General features: G+C 40.9%; 1 protein-coding gene across 11 annotated transcripts in view; it reads left to right on the forward strand.

Moving 5' to 3' along the window:
• PITPNM2 (phosphatidylinositol transfer protein membrane associated 2) overlaps positions 1-15,405 on the forward strand; it is a 352,986-nt gene that overhangs the window by 169,911 nt on the left and 167,670 nt on the right. The window lies entirely within an intron of this gene.

Below are 15,405 nucleotides of genomic sequence, written 5' to 3' on the forward strand. Positions count from 1 at the left end.
ATCTTCATTATTTACTTCCAGGGGATAAAAGTCTGTCATGGCCATGTGATGATCACAGAGGCGCATGGTTCGTTACAAGACCGTTATGATAACTGTACTGTAACACTACAGAGCCTTTCACTTGACCATCACATGATCAGGACAGATTGGCATCCCCTGGAACTAAAGAATGAAGGTTCCCATTCATTGACAGCAAGTAGAAGCTGTGAAAACTGTGCCAAATTAATACTCAAGGTATATTGGAAAATTGCATAGCATTCGTTATTCAATGAACATTGTTTGCCGATACCTCTCAGATATAATGTTATACCATGCCTGATTAAGAAAGCGTGCTATTTGTCTTTTAGTTGTTTCGTTTTCATGGGGGGTTAACAAAAAGAGAATAAAAAAAGTAAGAATAATTTAGTCCCATAAAAAGCACTGAACTTGGAAGCAAAGGATACATAGGGACTAATCTTTAAAATCTGGAAGCGTTGCTGGAGAAGGGTTAGTAATGTTCCCTAGTCTAAAGCTGCAGTTCAGCATTGCTACCCACTGTGATCACAACATTTAGGAATGACAGATGACAAAGTCCTTAAATAATGGTAAGATTACACAACGTGAATCCTGGTTCAGATGCAGCGGCACTATAAATATGGATTCCTGACAACACAGCTGCATTTTTCTCCTCTCACTTGGCTAATGCAGCAATTCTCCGAACCGCCAGAATGTGCTACCTTCTCCTGATCTATATCTGAATTCTCAGGGAACGCAATGCATTTGACGTCAGATTTAATGAACACAAGAGTCATTAACAAAGCCCAGGCTGATTCTGGCTGCTGAAGACGTGGGCTGCTGGTAGCGTGGCTTTTTATTTTTCCCAATTATTATTATTTTTATCCTTCATATTGGCAGCGGAGTCCAAGTCACACAAGTGAGTCTATATTTATATACATGCGTGCGCTTGAAACAGATTTCATGGTTTCAAACAGTTTGCGTCTGTATGGTTCAAGAAAATGACTTGGATGTTAGCCCACGTATGGGCACAAGGGTACTGAGATCCCTCTCCTGGACTCTGCGCTTCTAGTTAGCAGATTGGAATAGAAATAAAAAGATGCCGAGCTTCCAGTGGAAGAAGCAAAGGAGAAAAGAGCGGTGCGAACATATGCTAAGGGGAGCAGTGAGGAAACCATTACTTTATAAAAAATGAATGAAGGAATAATGATGGATATGCTTTTTATTTCCTACCTTCTGCCTTCATAGTTTGCAAGGTTGTCTGGTTTATCTGTTGCCTAGCAACAGTTACAAGTAGGAATCGGGTGACAACATTTATTTATTCACCAAGTACATCCCTGGCATAGGCTGCTCTTTTCAAGCTCTCTGTCTCAGCCTTGACTTATGCAGAAGAAGACTGGGTGTTCAGCAATTCTTCCTGATAAAATTATGGACGTTTTGCTGCAGCTTTTTTGCCGATCTTCTACGTGATTTTGGTGATGGGTAGACATTATTCTGAATTGTATGTGTTCCTGTAATTATGGACAAGAATAGGATGGGTTCTAAAAAAAATTCAGCACGGACACCCATCTGTAAAAATACTGACAGGTTTCCATGGCCAATAGAAATGAATGGGTCTGTAATTACGGACCATAATTATGATCCGTAATTATGGATGAAATATACGGTTGTGTGCATGGGGCCTTAAGTTTGTTGCATCTCACTCTACTGTGCTTCAGTCTAGGACTGGCGTAATAGACACCATATCCGTAAATATGGGATAGTGTGTACAGGTCGACTTGTAAGTTATGAACATCTTCCTACAAACTTTACTTTCCGAACCTATAGACCTTATTTTAACCATTAGGCACCTTTGAGGAACAGCATCAAATGCTTAATGACACTAGTCCAAAAAATACTTTCTTTTCTGCCACATATTCCTGTATATAGTCTCTAAAAGTGGACCTGTCGGCTCCCTTGACATGTCTCTTTTAGCAAATATTTGTATTCCCCATGAAATCACATTTCTGGAGTACCTATCACCAGAGTTTCTGGTGCTAGGTACTATTCAAGCCATGCATTAAACTCCCTGAGCTCCCGCTGTCTTTCCTGTGATGCGCATGGCACAGGCAGTATTCCTGAGAATACAACCTTGGAGCTCCTTCCCTTCAGCTTGTAGCCTAGTTCTTTAACATTATTCTTAAGGCTCCTCCACGTACCATGTATTCTATCTTTGGTACCCACATGGACCATGACAGCTGGATCATCACCAACCCCTCCCAGTAATTTATTCACCCGTTCCAACACATGCCGAACCCTGGCACCGGGGAGACCGCAAACCATTCGGTTGAGGTGGTCTTAAACACAAACTATTCTATCAGTATTCCGGATTCTAAAATCCCCTGTAATTACTGGTTGTCTTGCCTTACCTGCATTACTCTCCCCCGACTACTAGCTGGTCTGTTCTTCTGACTGTTAGGGAGAGAAGTTTCCACTAGGTAAGCCATTTACATGACTGACACTCTAGCATCATCTCCCAACTTGGCAATTTATCATGGAAGAATAGAAACAGGAGTGGTCTTCCTTTTCTACTGCCTCTAACTACATTAACCCAGCTACTTGCCTGATCCTCCTGACCTATTTCTCCACGCTCCACATCTAACCCACTAACTGCCTGCTCAAGATTGTTAATTGCCCTCAGTGTTGCATTTTACTTTTCCAGGACTCTAATTCGACTACCACGTGGGTAACACGCTCACATCTGCCACAGAGATATTTACACTAAAACCACTGCTCCAGTTGTGCAGACATATGGCAAACTGTGCACGGAAGAAATCTTGCTTTCTATTATCCCAGCTGCGAACAGTAAAACATTTGAAAAAAAGTACACTATGTACAGGGACTTTAAAGGTTATCCAGGAAATCCAGGGGACATAGAAGCTGTATCTCAAAAAGTAAAAACATTTTGTAATAAAAACCAATTAAGAAGTTATTTTAAATCCTCGAATACGTTGTTCTATTTGTTTTCTTTAAAATTTGCTGAAAGGTTTACATAGCCTTTAACTCCTGCTTTCAACTGTTCTTTTACTTTTCGTTGATCACCGGCCACTTCATTCAGCAAGCCCAGTTAGAGCCTGTTATGTTTCCACCCAAAACATATTTTCTGGCCCCAGTACTCCATGTGTGCTCTGGAATCTCTTCTATCCGCTGAATCGAAAGCTGTATTTCAATATGTTGTCTGCCTGATGCTGTCATTCATAGACTATACCGGGAGTTATGTTGATATGCTATATTCAACTATGGCTTGCAGTCAGATCTCCTTCCAATATTGTACTCATTCCAAGAAATACTTCTCTGCTACTTAGAAAGCTTAAGTGGTATGCCATTACTGCAACGTTATTACTTCTTTGCAGAAAGGGCATTGTGAATAATGAGTTCACAAATGTTTTTCATTTGTTGTTTCTAAGGAGAATGACATGCTATCTACTTAAGAATTAAGGTGATCTGCCAGTAGCTCGATGATGAATAAATGTAAAAACGTAAGTATTCATAAATAAAGATGATTCACAGCAGTGTCTTCATGCCAGTTGTAAAACTTAAAGGGGTTGCCCACAATCGGACAATCAGAATATGATTGGTGGGAGTCCAACACCCGGACCCCACACCGATCATCTACTCCGGCTGCCTCCGGCCACCGGACGTCCATGCCGGAAGCAGATGGCTCTGGTCACACAATAGTGGCCGAGCTGTAGTACTGCAGCTCTGCTCCTATTCAAGTGAGTAGGAGCAGAGCTGTAGTTTTGCAGAACGTCTGCTATGCAGTTATTGGAGCCATCTGCTACAGGCTCCAACTACTGCATCCTGCGGTCATCAGTTGTCCGGTTGTGGACAATCACTTTAATTTCCATCTCCTTCTAGTTTTCCAATATTCTCATACCTGAGTTGTGGAGAAAGAGGGCTTGGTGCAGAAGTTTGACATTGCAGTGATTTTGTTTCATATTCCCACTTTAGGCATGAAAATATGGGCAAAAGTATGTGGAGATCTGACCATCACACCTACATGAGCTTGTTGGACATCCCATTCCAAAACCATAGATGTTAATATCGAGTTGGTCCCCGCTTTGGCAGCTAGAACTGCTTCCACTCTTCTGGGAAGTCTTTCCACAAGATTATGGCGAGTGTCTGTAGAAATTTGTTCCCTTTCAACCCTCCACAAAGAATTTATTGGCAAGAAGCCTAGACTCCAGTAAATTTGGAAACAATGCTACCTTGGTTTGCTCAGTATCCAAACTGCATGATGGCACAGCTGGTCATTAATGGGGTCTGGAGTAGGCTTTACGTTACCAAGCTTCACGGGAACTGGTTACCAATGGGTTAACTACCTGAAATCTGTTTTTATTTATTCTGGAGTGCTGAAGGAGGAGATTAAGAAGGAGATATCATTGGGCAGTGTTGCTGGTCCTTTTAATTATTTTCCTTTTTCTGATTTCACGTTGTCCCCTCTGACAATGGGACCTAAGAAAGAGCATATGGCTTTAAGGTTAATTCGCCATTTATCTTTAACCCCTTAATGACCAGCCTATTTTAGACGTTCATGACCAAGCCTTTACGTTTTTCCATCGTCTCATTCAAAGAGCTATACACTTTTTATTTTTTCGTCGACATAGCTGTATAAGGTCTTGTTTTTTGGTGGGACAAGTTGTAATTTTTAATAGCACCATTTTGGGGTACATAGAATTTATTAATTAACTCTTATTAACTTTTTTTGGGGGGGGGAATAGGAAAAAAACTGAAATTTCGCCACACTTTTTTGCGTCCTAAATTTACGCCGTTTGCCGTGTGGTATAAATAACACAATAACTTTATTCAGCGGGTTGTTCCGATGATACCAAATTTGTATAGTTTTTCTATGTTTTACTACTTTTTTTCAAACTTATTTGTTGTAACGTTTTTATTTTTTCGCCGATGCAATTGTAGGAGGGCTTTTTTTTTGCGGGACGACTTGTAGTTTTGGAGTAGATGCGACTTTTTGATCACTTTTTATCACTTTTTTTTTTTTAAAGGCTGGATTCAAAGAAAACAATTTTTGCATGTTTTTTTATTTCATTTTTTACGACGTTCACAGTGCGGGTTAAATGATGTAATACGTTTATAGTTGGGGTCGTTACGGACGCGGTGATACCAAATATGTGTAACTTTTTTACTTTATTTTGTTTGTTAATAATAAAGCAGTTTGTAAGGGGGAAAAGTGGGTTTTTCATTTTTTTTTCACTTTTTATTAAATTATTTTTTTTGCTTTTTTACTAGTCCCACTAGGGGACTTCACTATGCGATCCTCCGATCGCATTTATAATGCACTGCAATACTTCTGTATTGCAGTGTAATTATGCCTGTCAGTGTAAAACGGACAGGCATCTGCTAGGTCATGCCTCTAGCAGCTGAGAGCAGGGAGATTTGACAGTTCCCTGCTCTGTTTACTTATTCCGATGCCGCGACGTAAAAAGTCTATGGCATCGGAATAAGGCCCGTTAGTAACCGACGTAGAAACACTATGGGCCTGTCACTAACGGGTTAACAAACGGGGAGTTCCCTAAATGATAGTATTGACAAAGAACTCTCCTCTGTTTCTTACTCCACTTTTGATTAAGCATTTGACATTGTGAAATTGATTTTAGCCTAGGACTTTGATTGGCAAGGCAGATATCCAGTCTGCTTTTAGATTGTTACCCATACAACCTTCTAGTTTTAATTTATTAGGTTTTTATTTTATTAATCAGTTTTATGTAGATAAGTGTTTGTCAGTTGGTTGTTTGTTGTTTTGTTTCTATTTTGAAGCTTTTTACAGATTTTCTTTAGAATGGGTTGTTGCCGTTAAGTTTATGAAAGGTGGTGTTCATTATTTTGCCAATTTTTTTATTTGTTGGCCCCTTTGAGTCCACAGTTTTAACCCCTTCCTGCTTTGGCCACTTTTTTGGCCATTTTTCAAATCTGACATGTTTCACTTTATGTGGTAATAACTTCGGAATTCTTCTACCAATCCAGGAGATTCTGAGATTTGTTTTCTCGAGACACATTGGACTTTATGTTAATGGAAAAATTTGCTTGATACATTCAGTATTTAATTGTGGAAAAACACCAAAATGTTGAGAAAAATTGTAAAAGTTAGCATTTTTCTAAATTTTAATGAATCTGCTTGTAAGACAGGCAGTTATGCTACACAAAATAGTCGCAAATTAACATCCCCCATATGTGTACTTTAGATTGGCATCGGTTTTTTAACATCCATTTCATTTTCTAGGACATTACAAGGCTTAGAACTTTAGCAGCAATTTCTCACATTTTCAAGAAAATTTCAAAAGGCTATTTTTTCAGGGACCAGTTCAGTTGTGAAGTGGCTTATAGGGCCTTATATATTAGAAACCCCCAATAAGTCGCCCCATTTTAAACACTTCACCCCTCAAAGCATTCAAAGCAACATTTAGAAAGTGTCTTAACCCTTTAGACGTTTCACAGGAATGAAAGCAAAGTAGAGGTGAAATTTACAAATGTCATTTTTTTTTTTTTTGCAGAAATTCATTTTTAATAATTTTTTTTGTAACACAGAAGGTTTTACCAGAGAAACGCAACTCAATATTTATTGCCCAGATTCTACAGTTTTTAGAAAAATTCCACATGTGATCCTAGTGGGCTAATGGACTGAAACACAGGCCTCAGAAGCAAAGGAGCACCTAGTGGATTTTGGGGCCTCCTTTTTATTAGAATATATTTTAGGCACCACGTCAGGTTTGAAGGGCTCTTGCGGTGCCAAAACAGTGGAGACCCCCCAAAAGTGACCCCATTTGGGAAACTCCACCCCTCAAGGAAATTGTCTAGGGGTAAAGTGAGCATTTTGACCCCACAGTTTTTTGCAGAAATTATTGGAGGTAGGCAGTGAAAATGAAAATCTACATTCTTTCAAAGAAAATGTAGGTTTAGCTGATTTTTTTTTTCATTTCCACAAGAACTAAAGGAGGAAAAGCACCACAGCATTTGTTAAGCAATTTCTCCCGAGTAAAACAGTACCCCACATGCGTTCATAAATGGCTGTTTGGACACACAGCAGGGCTTAGAAGAGACTTTCCTATGGCACACCCCGACCGTGCCTGTACCTTCCTGCGCTCCCGGCCAGGTAAGTAATAAATGTGCAAGTCAGACAGTGCCATTCCCCCCTCTGCTTTGGGGCGCTGTAAGGTAGCGAGTTTAAGTTTAGAATGAGAGGAGCCCCAGGTGAATGTAATGATTAATATGACTGAGGGACAGGAACTGGCATGTGTTGCAGTATATACAAGCATTTAGGTTGGATGACAATCTTAATCAAGTTTATCCGACCAGCAGTCGACAATGATAATTTAGACCACGACTTCAACTTCAGATTTATGTGAATTAGTAACGGATCTATAGTTGCAGCCATCACCCCATTGTGGTCCAGAACCATCTCAATTCCCAAATATGTAAACCTGCAAACCGCTTCCAAACCACATTGCGACACTAACGGATCTAATGGTGGAATAGAGGCTGTATACATTATAGCTGACTTTTGCCAATTTACCCTTAACCCTGAAAATCTGGAGAAAGTGTCAAGTAAATTAACAGCAAGACCAAAGGACTAAGTAGGATTACTTAGGAAAAAGACCATGTCATCTGCATATAGACCCACCACACTAGTAACCCCCCTCCTTTGCACACCCGTTATCATATTGGTAGACCGTAGACTAATTGCTATGGCCTCTATAGCTATCGCAAATAAGGCCGGCGACAGAGGGCAACCCTGGTGTTTCGTAGATTTTATTAGAGTTGGGCAGTGAAAATAAAAAAAATCCTTTTTCTTCAATAAGACGTAGCTTTAGCTCAAAATTTTTGATTTTCTCAACAAATAAAGGAAAAAAGAACCCCAACATTGTAAAGCAACTGCTCTAGAGTACGTCAATACCACATATGCGGTTATAAACAGATGTTTGGACACACGGCAGGGCTCAGAAGGGAAGGAGCGCCATTTGGCTTTTGGAGTACAGATTTTGCTGGATTGGTTTCAGGTCGCTATGCCGCATTTGCAAAGCCGCTGTGAGACCAAAACAGTGAAAACCCCCCAGAAGTGACCCCATTTTGGAAACTACACCCCTCAAGGTATTCAGCTAGGGGTGTAGTGAGCATGTTAACCCAGCAGGTGTTTTGCAAAAATTAGTGTGCACTCGATGTTCCAGAGTGAAAATGGGATGTTTTTGCTTAGATATGCCAATATGTGGTGCCCAGCTTGTGCCACCATAACAAGACAGCTCTCTATTATGCGGTGTTTCCCAGTTTTAGAAACACCCTACATGTGGCACTAATCTTTTTCCTGGACATTCGACCAGGCTCAGGAGTGAAAGAGTACCATGAGGAGTTGAGGCCTAATTTGGTGACTTATAAAGTATTGGTTCACAATTGCAGGGCTCTAATGTGAAATAATAAAAGAAACCCCTGAGAAGTGACCCCATTTTGGAAACTACACCCCTCAAGACATTTATTAAGGGGTGTAATGAGCATTTTCACCCCACACACAGGTATTTTCCATAAATGATTGCGCTCTGGCTGGTGCAAAGTAAAAATTTTATTTTTTTCCCTAGATATGCCATTTCAGCGGCAAATATGCCATGCCCAGCTTGTGCCGCTGGAGACCCCCCCCCCCCCCAAAATTGTTAAAAGTGTTCTTCCCGCTATGGCAATGCCAAATATGTTGAAGTAAACAGCTGTTTGGGCACGCTGTAGGGTTCAGAAGGGAGGGTAGCGCCTTTTGGGTTTGGAGCGCGGATTTTGCTTGGTAGTAGTTTTGTTTCGAGTTTTACTGGTTATTTAGTTTATAATGTGGAGGTACATGTAAGCTGGGCAGAGTACATCAGGGGCATAGTCAGGTGGTATAATAATGAAGTAAAAATACAATAAAATAATCCGTAAATATTTGTTACACTGTGAAGCAATCCTTTCTGCACAGGCCAGTGTCGAACTGATAAATGGTGTCCTTTCTTATCCTCGTTTGGTCCACACTCCGCACATTTGCAGTTTGAAGAATTTTGCTGGGAAAGTGATGTCCTGGTGTAATACGGACGCCCTCTCTTCCAGCAGATTTGTTTGGGCCCTCCCCTTCCTGGTTCCCTAATTTTAGGGCCTTGATAAATTGCCTTTTGAAACAGAAGAAATTTACCCTCGGGCCGGCACAACTGCATATTTTTCTTTTCTGACTTATTGGAGCCTTAACTCCTTTATTTTTTCATAGACGTAGTGGTATGAAGGCTGTTTTTTTGTGGGACGAGCTGTATTTATTATTGGTACCATTTTGGAGTACGTGCAACTTTTTGATACATTTTTATCCTATTCTTTTGGGGGGGCAAGGTGACTAAAAAAACAGCAATTTTGGCATAGCTTTTTAGTTGTTTTTTTATACAGCCTTCACCATGTGTTATAAATTACATGTTCACTTTATTCTGCGGGTTAGTACGATTCCGGCGATACCTAATTTATAGCACTTTATGTTTTTTACAACTTTTTGCACAATAAACCTACTTTTGTAAAAATAATGTATTTTTTTTTCCTGTCGCCATGTTCTGAGAACCATGGCGTTTTAAGTTTTTTAGTCGGCGGAGCTGTAAGAGGACTATTTTCTTGCGGGACAAGCTGTAGTCAGTATTGGTACCATTTTTGGATACATGTGACTTTTTGATCTCTTTTTGTTCCAATTTTTGTAGGGCAAAGTGACCAAAAAACTGAAATTCTGGCATTGTTTTTTACAGGTTTTTTTTACGTCGCATGGAATAAATAACATAATATTTTTATAGTTCAGGCTGTTACGGTACCGGCGATGCAAAATATGTATGGTTTATTTTATTTTTTCCTATAATAGAGGACTTGATAAGGGAAAAAGGGCAATTGTATTTTGTTTTTATTATTTAAACTTTTATTTTACTTTTAACAAATTTTTATTTTTCCTTTTTTTTTACACTTTTTTTTTTTTTTCACTTTTCTTTAGTCCCACTAGGCGACTTGAAGGTCCAACTGTCAGATTATTTTTCTAATACATTGCACTACCAATGTAGTGCAATGTATTAGTTCTGTCAGTCAATCACTGAGAGCAAACCGATTAGGCTTTGCCTCCGGACGGGGCCTAATCGGCTTCCGTACTGGCAAAGCAGGAGGCCACTGTTAGGCCTCCTGTTGCCATAGTAGCAGCCGGCAGTCTTGAAATTGCAGGGCAGAGCTGCCGATCTGCTGCCAAACACTAAGATGCAGCAATCGCTTTCGATCGCTGCATCTTAGCGGTTAATGGCAGGAATCGGAGCTAGCTCCAGTTCCTGCCATTACAGGTGGATGTCAGCTGTAATATACAGCTGACATCCACCACTGATGATGCCGACTCCGCTCCTGAGCCGACATTTTGCCGGCAGCTACAGGAGCCTTTTAGGCCCCGCCTCTGGTCAGGGCGTTAAAGTATATCGTACTAGGCATACCAGGAGGCCAGTGTTAAGCCTCCGGTTGTCTTTGTAGCCACCTTAATCCCGGCAATTTCATTGCTGGGGTGCCGATGAGCTGCAAACATCTTAAATGCAGTGATCGCTTTTAACTGCTACATTTAAGGGGTTAATGGCGGGGATGGGAGCAAACTTCGGTCCTCGCCCTTACCCCAGGGTGTCAGCTATAACATGCAGCCCACACCCGGGGATGGTGGCACCGACTCAGCTTCTGAGCCGGTGTACACCATTTGTCGTATGGATACGACAAAATGCGGGAAGCACTGGTTTTCCATGACGTATCCATTCGACAAATGTCGTGAAGGGGTTAAAGTTATTGTATACTTTGAGGTTTGTTCGTTTTTTGGGGTACCTTTTGGCTTATAAGAAACCGGTTTATCCCTAATAAGGCATCTCCTTCAAGCTGCCAAAACAGTTATCCCACGTAAATGGAAAGCCACAGATCCTCTGACTCTTGACGAATGGTTCCAAGAAATTGCTTTAATTCAGAGAATGGAAAACTTCTTGGCACAACCTCTAACTGCCTCTGCACGATACATATCCACCTGGTCCCCTTGGATCACGTTCCTCTCTTCACTTACATACCTTACCCTGGTAATGTGACACGTAGTTTTCCTTTAGGGGTAGCCGACGTGACGATCGGGAGATTCACCCGCTTTCATATATTAATGCCATGTGAGTTGCTGCTCTCGATTTTTCTTTTTTTTCTTTCTTCATTATATTGTTCCGGTTCTGGAGTCCAGGCTCACTGCGAGGACAGCCCACCAGGTACCCTTTCCGCCCTTGTTTTGTCTTCCTCTTGTTTACCTTCCCTTTTAGGTGGTGTTTTATGCCCTGTAACTCATTGCAATTTAATATTCTTTGTAAAAGGATGAAATTCTCACCTTCCTTTTGGGGTTATTCCCCTATTGTTGTTTCCTTCTTCTAAGGAAGATTGTACTTCCTCTTTGTCTTGCTTTTTGTCTGTTTTGAAAATCAATAAAAACTTTTGAATATGAAAAAAAAGAAACCAGTTTATCTCACTAGTTGTATTGAGTTTTTAGGAATTGTGATGGACTCAATTGCTTGTGAATTTAGGTTACCTATGGAAAAAATGTTAAAGATTAGAGTTCTACTAAGGTCATGTGGTTTGAAGAAAGCAGTTCAAGAGCTACAGTTTGTGTTGTTTCTTTTAGCTTTTGCTTCCAGAGTGATGTCCAAAATTTGACATTAGAATTACAGAAGATGTGAAGGAGGATTTTTCCATATAGTTGGAATTTACAGTATGTCTGAATTCAATGGGCGCTCATTTTGACAAGCGGATTTTGTGAGTGCTGAATATTTGAAATTATTTACTGACGATGCAGGCCTAGTTGGTTTTGGGGCATTTTGGAATGAATGTTGATGTGCCGCAGAGTGGCACCAAGCCTGGGTTGAAAATAGGGATTTTAAAAACATAAACATGGGTGTGCTATTTGCTGTTAATTGCCTCTCGTTCAAGTGCCAACTGGTAGTGATGTTGCAACATTTAGTTTTACTTTGTTTGAAGCTTAACCCCTTCCCTATGTATGATGTGTACGTACGTCATAGGCAGGTAGGGGAAGTATGGAGTGAATTCACGGGCTCAGCCCGCTCCATACAACGCAGTTGTCGGCTGAATGTTACAGCCGACACTTCACTTTACTATGCTGGATCGCGCTCGAGAGCGATCCCGCTCTTTTAACCCCTTAGATGCCACGATCAATAGGGACCGCGGCATCTTAGGTGTTAGAAAGAGGAGGGCGACCCCCTCTGATAGCCCATCACACCCCCCCCCCCCCCGCAACGCGATTGCTGGGTGCTGATAGTTGGTATGGCAGCCCGGGGCCTAATGAAGTCCCCCAGGTTTGCCATCTCTGTGCTCCTTTTAAACCGTGCCTCCCGCAGGGCTTAATGGAAGCCTGTCAGAATCCCCATATACTGCAAAACATTAATATTGCAGTATATACTGTAGTACAAGCGATCACTGGTTCAAGTCCCCCTAGGTGGACTAGTTAAAAAAAAAAATCTATAATGTCCAAAAAAAATAATTAAATTTTTTAGAAAATACCTTTTCCCATTTTACCCCTAAAGCAAATGTAAAAAAGAAAAATAATAAACATAATTGGTATCGCGCGTCCATAAGAAGTCTGAACTATTACAATATAACCTTACTTAACTTGCAGAGTGAACACCGTAAAAAAAAAATGTAACCGTTAGAATCTGTTTTTTGGTCACCTCATCTCCCGCAAAATATTTAATAAAAAGTGATCAAAAACTCGCATGTACCCCAAAAATACCATTAAAAACTACAGCATGTCCCACAAAAAAGATAAGCCCTCATATCGCTCAATTGACTGAAAAATAAAAAAGTTGTCGCTCTCGGAATGTGGCGACACTAAATATATTTTAGTTTTTACATTTATGTTTTTTTCCTTGTAAAAGTAGTAACATAAAAAAAAACTATAAAAATGCAGTATTGCCGTAATCATACTGACCCGCAGAATAAAATTAACATGTCGTTTTAACTGTATGCTGAATGCCCTAAAAACGAAGCCCAAAAACTATGGAGGAATTGTTTTTATTTTTTTTCCCATTCCACCCCACAAATAATTATTTTCTCCTTTTCCTAGTACATTATGTGGTACAATCAGGCGTAGCCCGATTCTCCAGCACCCGGGGCAAAGATTCAGTTTGGCACCCTCCCCCAACCTCTTTGCCGACATCTTCCCCCTCGCCATGTTTGTTTTCTCTACCAATCGATGAGGTGTAATTTTTTTCCTGCCACATTTTTTTTTGTGTAACTAGAGCATAAAACCATTTGTACATTTTACAAGCAATATAGTTCTATATACAACACCATAACCAAGCTCACTACATATATACAGCACCAGAACAAAGCTCACTACATATATACAGCACCAGAACCAAGCTCGTTACATAAATACAGCACCAGAACAAAGCTCAGTACATATATACATCACCAGAACCAAGCTCAGTACATATATACAGCACCAGAACCAAGCTCAGTACATATATACAGCACCAGAACCGTGCTCAGTACATGTATACAGCTACAGAACCAAGCTCAGTACATACTAGTCCTTCTCAATGAATTAGAATATCATCAAAAAGTTAATTTATTTCAGTAATTCAAAGTTCAGAGTTTGCTAGCCAATCAAGCACAGTGATACTGTGGTCATTAAACCAGGTATTGGTACTTTTGGCAGTGTGGGCAGGTGCCAAGTCATGCTGGAAAATGAAATCAGCATCTCCATAAAGCTTGTCAGCAGAGGGAAGCATGAAGTGCCCTAAAATTTCCCAGTAGACGGCTGCGTTGACTCTGGTTTTGCTATAACACAGTGAACCAACACTGTTGCTCAGTGGTCCAAAGTTTCTGTTTTCAGAGTAAATCTTACATTTCATGTGGAAATCAAGGTCCCAGTGTCTGGAAGAAGAGTAAAGAGGCACTGTAGATGGTGCTCCACATATAGCCCACCCCTGTAGATGGTTCTCCACATATAGCCCACCCCTGTAGATGGTGCTCCACATATAGCCCACCCCTGTAGATGGTGCTCCACATATAGCCCACCCCTGTAGATGGTGCTCCACATATAGCCCACCCCTGTAGATGGTGCTCCACATATAGCCCACCTCTGTAGATGGTGCACCACATATAGCCCACCCCTGTAGATGGTGCTCCACATATAGCTCACCCTTGTAGATGGTGCTCCACATATAGCCCTCCCCTGTAGATAGTGCTTCACATATAGCTCCCCCTATAGATAGTGCTCCACATACAGCCCACCCCTGTATATAGTATCCAACATATAGCCCACCCCTGTAGATAGTGCCCTACATATTGAATCGGGGAGTATTGCCCAGAGCACCTCTGGGGCATAATTTGGACAGGATGATTTTCTTGGAGCAGTCAGTGGTCAACATGGACTGATTGTGTTGCAGCATGGAAAAAATGTTGCGATGTAATGTAAATGCACAGATCAGAGCTAGCCACTTTGGTTTTCTGTTTGTATATGTTTGATGAAGGGCTTGCATATAGGACTGTTTGAAAAAAATAAAAAATAAAAGTGTTTTTGAAATATCTGAAAGTGTTTTGCAAAGTATTAGGGGAAAATCATGTAAACAGTTCTTTTTAAATTAAACAAATATTAAAGGAATATAAGGAAGGTTAGGGTCTCTCTGTAGGTAGATGCCCCATCCTCAATTATTGCTTATTGACCGCCCACTGTCTTTTGACTGACGGCAGGCGGTGCAGGTCCAGAATCTACAGCAACATCTTTTGGCGTCGCTGTAGAAAAGGCTTAGGAGTACTCCAGTGAGCGCTCATACGCTAGGCAGAAGCTGTTACTAACAGCTTTTGTACTTCGAGAAGCCTCATAAATACAGCTGGGATCAGAGGAAACTCCGACCCTAGCTGGTTAACACTTTGACCGCCGCAGTTAGTGTCTGAGGCATGATCAAATGAGACTCCCCTCTTCCATCGCGTCAGCAGAAACCCGGTGATGCGATCTGAGATTGGGGAAACCCTTTGTAGTCAGCCCTGGGGACCTAGAAAGGACCCCAGGGCTGTCTGTTCAGTTTGCCTGCTGTTAGGCACACTGTGTGCTGCCCTAACAGCAGCCTGTGTCATAGTGACACATTATGATGTATTAGCATATAGGAGTATGCAAATACGGTATAAGTAAAAAATAACGTTGTTAAAAAGTTATCCCTACATTGGGCAGAACAGAGAGCTGCAGAAAGATACTATAGTAGGAACCTGTCTATGTACCCTGAATATGTCAGTTGTCTGGATGAGAATTAGGAGCCACAGATGGGATGGTTTACTTATGTTATTAAGCTTTGGTTGCAGTCAGTGGGCCTTAAACTTTGTAAA

This window comes from Rhinoderma darwinii, chromosome 1 (genome assembly GCF_050947455.1).
Source record: "Rhinoderma darwinii isolate aRhiDar2 chromosome 1, aRhiDar2.hap1, whole genome shotgun sequence".
Taxonomy (NCBI): domain Eukaryota; kingdom Metazoa; phylum Chordata; class Amphibia; order Anura; family Rhinodermatidae; genus Rhinoderma; species Rhinoderma darwinii.